This window comes from Anolis carolinensis, chromosome 3 (genome assembly GCF_035594765.1).
Source record: "Anolis carolinensis isolate JA03-04 chromosome 3, rAnoCar3.1.pri, whole genome shotgun sequence".
In the NCBI taxonomy this organism is placed as follows: domain Eukaryota; kingdom Metazoa; phylum Chordata; class Lepidosauria; order Squamata; family Dactyloidae; genus Anolis; species Anolis carolinensis.
This window is the reverse complement of record NC_085843.1, coordinates 75549239-75557578: the sequence shown is the minus strand read 5'-3', so window position 1 is coordinate 75557578 and position 8340 is coordinate 75549239. Positions and strand designations below refer to the sequence as shown.

The window sequence follows — 8340 nt, the reverse complement described above, 5'->3', positions numbered from 1 at the left end:
AACAGAATAAATTGAAAGCTGTGCAAATGAAGAACTGTGAGACACCGAAAATGACAAATTAGCTCATCCCTCACCCACTTTAAGTCTGAACCCAAGCCATTGAGGTTGGGGTCTTTTGAAGTTTCTGGAAAATCTATTTCTACATCTTTTTGCAGATTGTTTTTACTTCTGCCCACTAAAACATATCTAATAACTGTTCTATTATCATCCATGAAATATAATTGTAGAACAAATGGCAAGTGTTGTGGAAGACAAAATGAGCATTTTGAAAAATTTAAGTGCCAAATGGGAATTGTGACAAGTATTCTTCAAATAAAGTTTCTCAATTTGTACAGTCACGTCAGAGTAATCTTTAATATATCACAGTGGAGGCATTTCTGGCTAAAATGTATATACTTGTGTTGCATAAAAATAATTTAATAACAGATTTGCAAATATTTTTACAATATTATTGTCCTGGATTTAAAGGAATACTTACATGGCATCTTCTGATGCTGCTGAAATCAGGCCTTTGAAGCCTGCCATTGCAATGGTATGGGGCTCTACTTACGTGAGGACAGAGGCTTTTCTTCCAGTGAAAGTGTTTATTCTAATTAATGATCAATTTATTGGTGGACTTCCTGACTCTCATTTTTATTCCACATTGTAGGCAGGCCCTTGGAACAACGCTTGACCTCTTCTCAACCTTTTGCCTTGACTTACTCACATAAATCTTGAAACCACTTTAGTTTGAAAAGTTCTTTCTGTATGCAGGGCCTTTGATACAGGAACATGCTTGATCACGAAATTATACTTCTGTGGCTATTCAAAACCTCTGTCACTTGTGGTGCCATATTATATTATTCTAATGACAATGTAGCAGTATTTTAGCAAAGAACAAAGGGACCCCCCAAAAAACCAAAAACAAACCACAATCTAGCTGCTCTGAATATCTTTTTAAAGAGGCATTGTGATTGTTTTCTCTGAAAGACTTACTGTTTCCTCAACATATAAGATCAACTAAACACCATAAATGTCAGATTGGATCCTTGGAGAATATATATGGTATGAATGCCTGGCCCTTACATCAGAGTGTTTATATTTTAGGTTTCTACTGTCCTATTAGAGAAAGTTACATAGCAACAAACAAAACAAAGCTGGTCTCACTTTGAAGAACAAAAACAAACAAGAAAACAAAGAATATTATGGGGAAATGCATCTGTTATTCAAGATGGTAGTCAATAGATCTTCAAGACTCCAGTATTTTGATCCTACATTCACCTGGGCTCCTAAAGTGGCTAGAAAGCCCTGCAAATATGCTGAAAACTCCCCTTTAGTCCCTACAGGGCAAAGATAAGCTTTCCCCATGAAAAGGGCAAAAGAAGGTGTGGTTCTCTAAGCTTTGATAGTGGGTGCATATGGACACCAGGCTTTGGATAGTTGCTCATCCTTGGGTTAGTCATTTTGAGCCTCTTTTAACAGAGAAAATGGGGTAACAACAATAACTAAGGGCCGGGCTATGGCACAGCTGGTTAGTAACCAGTTGCAATAAATCATTACTGACCAAGAGGTCATGAGATCGAAGCCTGGGTTGGATTGAGCTCCCGATCATTAATAGCCTAGCTCGCTGTTGTCCTAAGCACAAGTGGACGAACAAGTGGCAGCTCCCCCTGTGGCCGGAATTGAGCATACCCTCAAGAAGCCAGAAGCTGGAAAATGTTAAATTGCCTCTGTCTATATGTCATATGTCTAATGACAATGAATGTTTGCCATGTATATGTGCATTGTAATCCACCCTGAGTCCCCTTCGGGATGAGAAAGGTGGAATATAAATACTGTAAATAAATAAAAATAAATAAATATCTATACAAAGCTACAGGGATAGCATAGCCAGAAGTCCAAAATCATCCATAAATTGTCCAGGAGGGTAACAGCAATTCCCTTTTCCTTCATTGGCCACATTGGAATATGCCCACTACTTCACACAATGGCCTATAGCAATATTCCAGACTTTAAAAAACACAAAATATAAACAGATTTTCAAACAGATTTTGGCCCCTGTATCCTTCTCTGCTTCATCCATTGTGCAACACCATGAATGTCCACATTTTGCTATTGTAGCTTTGAAACACTGTGTCTTGTTGTTACTAGATGCATGGTGGCTACAAGTTCTGTCCTTCTCAATGACAACATTCGCATTGTTGCATGCCTGTTTGGCTAAGAAGAGAGAAGGGGGTAATGAAGAGATCCAGTCATGGATGATGTCTTTTCACTACAACCCAGCGTCACGTATAAGTCTTCAAGCAATGAACTGAGTTAACTCCAGGACAAGGCTTTTTGTCTCCATTTATGAATGCCGTTCACCATTCTGTAAGACAGTATCCTCCCTGTTCACATGCCTTCCAGTTAACACAATACTAAATAACATATTGAGATCATTGCTATTGGATCTGTCACTGTCATTTTGGAATAACAATTTTCTTAGGTCTTTCTCATAATTTTGATTCAGAAATGTGCACTGAAAGATTTACCCATGCCTGTAATACTGAAGAACCAGTGATGGACTATTTGTCTGGCTTCATAAAGCTTTCCCCAGACTCAAAAGCTATAATATCAAAGAGTACAGTGAACCATATTAGTCTTCTCTTCTCCTCATGAGCAACGATAGCAATACCTTTTCCACAGGGCCACTCAAGCTCTTCTTTTCTCAGGCCAATTCAGGAGGAAGTGATGGATCAGAATCCTGTTGAAATCCTAGAGGAAGGGGGAAAAAGCCACAAAGGTCTTCAGATATGCTCTGAGGATTGCTGAGTGAGCAACTTGGAGGGAAAACTCCCTCATCATAGTCTTGTTGTTACTCTTGTCCCAATCTCTGCTGGACAGCTCCCAAGCCTCCTACCTCAGTTTCTGCTGTTGTTGCTGAGATCCTGTTGGACAGTTCTCTGGCTGCGATAAAGTGCATATTTTCAACCTTCAGTTAAACTTTCAAAACACAAACACACCATTTCTGGATGAGTTTTATGGTTTTCCTTTTAATGAAAATCCTATCCATGGAAGGAAAGTCACTTTCAAGTGTTTCTTCCCTAAAGCTAATCCCCCAAAGAAAATATGCATATTTTAAGTATAGGGGAGCACCCTGATTGTTTGTTTCTATTTTGTGCTGCTTTTCTGAAACTTTCAAAGGTGAAGAACAAAAAAAAACCTGTGACAAAAATAAGCAATAAAAATAAATTATAAAAACAACATGAAAATGTATAAAAATAATATTAGCATTCAAATGAAAAAGATGTGTCTTAAGCATGTTTTTGAATGTAGAGAGAGCGTGGGCCATTTGCAACTTGAGAGGAATGCAGTTCAGACTTGGGAAGTGATGTGGTAGAAACCGCTTTTCTGTGTAGCCAAGAGGGCCCTCTCCTGTTGCGTTTAATAACTAGGCAAGTTCATGTAAAGATGGGAGGTTCGTCTGATAGTTGGCCCCAAGCTTCTTACAGCCATAAAGGTTAAAACCAAACCCCAAACCTTGAACTAAAATTGAAAAACATTAGACACCTGATCCTTGAAAAATCATGCCTCACTTTGTAAAGTACAGTAGAGTCTCTGTTGTGACTGCGCCTTCGGGGATTATGGTTGATGGTGATGGGATCCGAAGAGGAAGAAAAACCCTCGTGATGAGGGTTCACTGGAGGAGTTGCACAGGAAGCGACTTAGAGAGCTTAATGGGGGATCTTCTGAGGAAGATTCAGATGGGGAGTTTGGGGAAATGGATGTTGAGGAACAGGTGGTGGCTGGGGAAGTGGGCACTGAATGGGCACAGCCACCGGAGATGTATGGGGATTTGGGGCCTATGGATACTGCTGAACCTGGGGTTTCTGCAGGAGCAGATCCCACTTGGGATGCTTGGAGAAGGGAGGATGGTTCTTTAAGTGTTCATGGGGCTAAGTGTGGGCAGGATGATTGGGAATCCGATGAACTGTTAGGCACTCCTGATCCACGAGCCCTAGCTGTGTGGAGTTCGGACTCTGAGTAGATTTGGGACACCTGGTGTTTGGGTGTGAGTGTTTGGTCACCCAAGAGGAAGGGGAATAAAATGGGAATGTTTGGCCACTGCACTTCGCTTGTGGCAAGGTGTTGCTGAGGTGCCATTGGGATCTCTGTGCTTTCGTGAAGACTGGACTTGGACTGTGATTCGGATGTAAGTTATCTGGGACTGCTCGGCAGCGGAGGGATGGAATGTGTGGGTTTCCCTGGACTGCACTCTGATTACTATTTCTAGCTGCTGATACCATCGTTGCTTGGCTCTTTGTGCCTTTTCGTGGACCTGGTTTGGATGACTGCACCCTCTTCGGACTCTGGATTGGAATTTGACCTGGCTTCTGTCTTCGCCCTCTGACTGACGACTACTCCCGGCTTTTGACTACTGGTTTGCCCTTCGGAATTTGCTGCTGCCTCCTGACCTGACCTTGGATTCTCCTGACGACGGCTATTCATCATCCCTTTGAAGCTCTCGGCTTTATCTGCACCGTGGAAGCAGTTTACTGCACTTCTAGTTTGTTTTGTTTTCAAACCAGTTTGGTGTTTTTCTTTTGGGAACTGTCCCTTTAAATCCGCAGAGCCGGCTGGCTGTTTCAGAAACGGTTTGGAGCCAAAAGAGGCTTTTGCACTTTCAGTTATTCTTTGCAGCTTCTGGAAGGTTTCAAGTCTTTGTTTATTTTGCATATTTTCTAGCAGTCAACTCAATTTGTTCTCTAAAGCTGAACTGAAGCGTCTTTTAGTTTTTATTGAATGCCAGCGTGGAAAAATAGCTTGGCTTATTTTTGAGTTATATTTTTGTCCGAATTACTCTTGAAACACTGATAAGTGAAGTGTTTCAAGGATATCCTCTGTGTTTATGTTACTTTTGGCTTATCTTCTGAATAAACTCTGTTTTGTTTGTTAACTGGCGTCTGACTCTTGACAGTCTCACTTATCCAACACTCGCTTATCCAACGTTCTGGATTATCCAACGCATTTTTGTAGTCAATGTTTTCAATATATCGTGATATTTTGGTTCTAAATTCGTAAATACAGTAATTACTACATAGCATTAATGTGTAATGAACTACTTTTTCTGTCAAATTTGTTGTATAACATGATGTTTTGGTAAAATCATAACCTATTTTGATGTTTAATTGGCTTTTCCTTAATCTCTCCTTATTATCCAACATATTTGCTTATCCAACGTTCTGCTGGCCCGTTTATGTTGGATAAGTGAGACTCTACTGTATAGTATGTTTGTAAGTGAACATTTCCAGTAGAATGTATGTCCAGTGTTAAAACAAAGGAATTTCCTTCTTTCACAAAAGCAGATGTGTGTTTGTAATGTGTTTTCAAGTCACCTGTCAACTTATTGAGCGGATATTCAGCCTATACTATATTGCTAATTCTGATTAAATTAGGCATATTTAATCAACTAGAATAGTGCAAAATCACCATTCAGTAACTAATTCAGTGGGTCAATTTAAATTGGGATCTGGGCCATGTATTTTTCTGGCATATTGCTGTACTATTGCATATATGTTTTTGACCACTAAATATCTCTTATGATCATAATCATATAATTTCTTCAAAGGACATAGATTTATAAATTATATAGTAGTACTTTTTAACATTTGGAGGTCTTAATGCCACACCTTAATTGACTGATGTGGACACATTTTCCAACTCTAGCTTGGCTGGTACTTCATATGATGAAATGTATTTGAGTGCCTCAATGGCTCAAATGCAGAACACTTTCTTTTTTTGTTAGGAGTCATCCGGGGTATCAAGTGTTGAACTGGCTCTGGTTTATATGTGCCAATTCCTTACACTCAAAGCCTCCCAAAGCCATGACCCAATGGAAGCCAACAACTTTTATTTATTAGTGGGGTGCTCCTTCTCTTCTCGTATTAATAGTAATTTACAATGCTCAATGCCCTCATAGTCACCTTTCCCTCATCTCAAGTAGGTGAACACAATGTAATTGTCTGGGTTGCAGAAAAAGGGATGCTTTCTTCAAGGCCCCATTAATTGGAAAACAGCACACAACTGACAGGAGTGCAGTGGGGATGATTATCAGCGCCAGATGAGAGCCATTAACAAAATGGAGAGTGTCATCTTCAGAACACAAATATTTTCCCTTTCCATAATACCCTCTTAAGGGGACCTGAAGTGGGTGCGCATGGTCACAAGTTCTCCCGCATCAGCACCGCCAAACATTTTTTTTACTACTCTTTTCACAGAGCGTGAAACAGCCCGAACAGCTTTTACTACTCACCGTCTATGTGTTTTTACCCTTAAGACAAAGAAATTGCATGCCTTTGCTGCCTCAGTAACCTAATGTGGACAGGAAGAGGAGCAGTACTCCAGTATTAAGAGTTTCTACTTCAGCTAAAAAATCTTGCAAAAGTGTTTCCAAAAGTTTGTTGTTGTGAAAATTATCTCATTTTCTTTAAATTCTTTTTTTATACGCCTCTCCTCCTTTTCTCTCCTTCCTCCCTCCCCCTTTTTTTTGTTCAGAAACTCTGTGGAACAGAAGATGGGTTTGTAGGCCTGAATTGGGAGAATTGTTTCACATCATCAGCCTATTCATGCTTTCCCCTCCCCTGTTGTAAAACACAAGCCATTGCCAATGGAACAGTGATGGCATTGTACTGCCGCACTATACCACCCAGATTTTACCTCAGTGCTCTCCGATCCCCTTTTTTGTCTCCAGTCAAAAGAGTGCATTTGCTCAGGGGAGGGGAGGGCTATCCCTATTGCTTCCACTAACATGGAGGTTAAAAGAAAGATTGATGGGAGAAAGTTCACCTAGAAAACCAGGATAAATTTCTTGCTCGCCAAGGCCAGTTGTTCCATTGTCTAGAGGCCATGTTTTTTGTTAATTATCTCTCACTCTCTCCTTTTATCAAGGAAACTGGCAGCAAAGCATGGAGAAAGAAACAGGATATAGGGGTCAGGGGGTCCCGTTTGGCCACCTAGGTATTCTATTTGAGATGCTGGGTTAGGCACCGCTAGCTTGGGAGGTGAGGGCTCTTGAGAACTCTCAACACTAAAATATAAAAAAATCATACATTTCAATGCTAACACTTGACCACAAAATGGCAACATTAAAATATATTGCAAGGAGATTTCAATATCCATATGCATACAATGGAGACACACACAATTTGCTTCCACCAGCATGTGTTGTCAAGGAAATAAACTTAAGCAGGCGCAGGCATTAAACACACAGCTGCTAGATTTGGCTAGCCAAGACACTGGTGGTAATGACAATGATGCTTAGTGGCAGCAAACCAGGTCCAAACATAAATAGGACTGCATGAAAGGAGAGGAAATGGAACAAAAACGTTCCTTGGGTGCCACTGGCAGAGGAGTAACATCAATTTTGAAGAAAAAAAGCCAAAGGATTCCCCTGTTTCCACACATTAGTAAAGGCATGTAAATTCATAACTCACCAACAATGTACCTTTGAAATGCAGCTGCACTCCACAAATAGGCCTTTTCTATCACTCAGAGAAATTGCCCTGTTTTAAGAAAGAAAACAGCTATTGAAAAGGCCATAAGAAACTGTAAAAGTGGGGAGGGATATTTTGTGCGGATGGTGGTAGGGATGGAGGAGGAACTGTTCTCGTTTTGGCAGACATGACCGATTTAGAGTCCTATATAATGGAACCTTCTTCTAGGAGTCTGGCTGAGTCTGAATGGCTAGAGGACCACGCAGAGCCTGCTCAGACCAGTCACACTTGGAGAACTGTTTGTGAGGTTGAGAATGAACTCCTGCAATGGAGATTTATTTCTCCGGACTCAAATACCAAGTTATCCAAAGGGGTATAATTGGGCATTTATTGGGTGGTCTTGGACATATCTTACTTTAAGGCAGTGCTCCATATGGGGAAGTAGCCCTTGAACAAAAGAGTCTTGTATAAGTAGACACTCCATTGTGCAACAGTGGGCCACACTATTGACGTTACTCAGAATACCTACAGATACAGATTTGGGTAACATCAAAAATATATAAGTGGTAGTAGGATTTGGCTAGTGACTGAGTACGCACTCGCAGAACAAGCAGTCACCACATATAACACATACCCTAATGTAATTAGTTGTGGAAAGACTATACAGTCACTTGAGGTACAAGTCATCTCAATTCACTCAATCTTTCTGATATAATCTGCTTACAATATAGTTAGAATTTTATCCTCCTACATCAGTGGTTCTCAACCTGGGGTCCCCAGGTGTTTTGGCCTACAACTCCCAGAAATCCCAGCCAGTTTACCAGCTGTAAGTATTTCTGGGAGTTGAAGGCCAAAACATCTGGGGACCCACAGGTTGAGAACCACTGAC

General features: G+C 40.6%; 1 long non-coding RNA gene across 1 annotated transcript; it reads left to right on the top strand.

Annotated features, from left to right (window-relative positions):
• Positions 1 to 2078: 2078 nt before the first annotated feature.
• LOC134297460 (uncharacterized) lies at positions 2079 to 4530 on the top strand. Its single transcript, XR_010004214.1, has 2 exons — positions 2079 to 4171; positions 4253 to 4530. It is a non-coding gene; the product is annotated as an uncharacterized LOC134297460 (long non-coding RNA).
• Positions 4531 to 8340: the final 3810 nt, after the last annotated feature.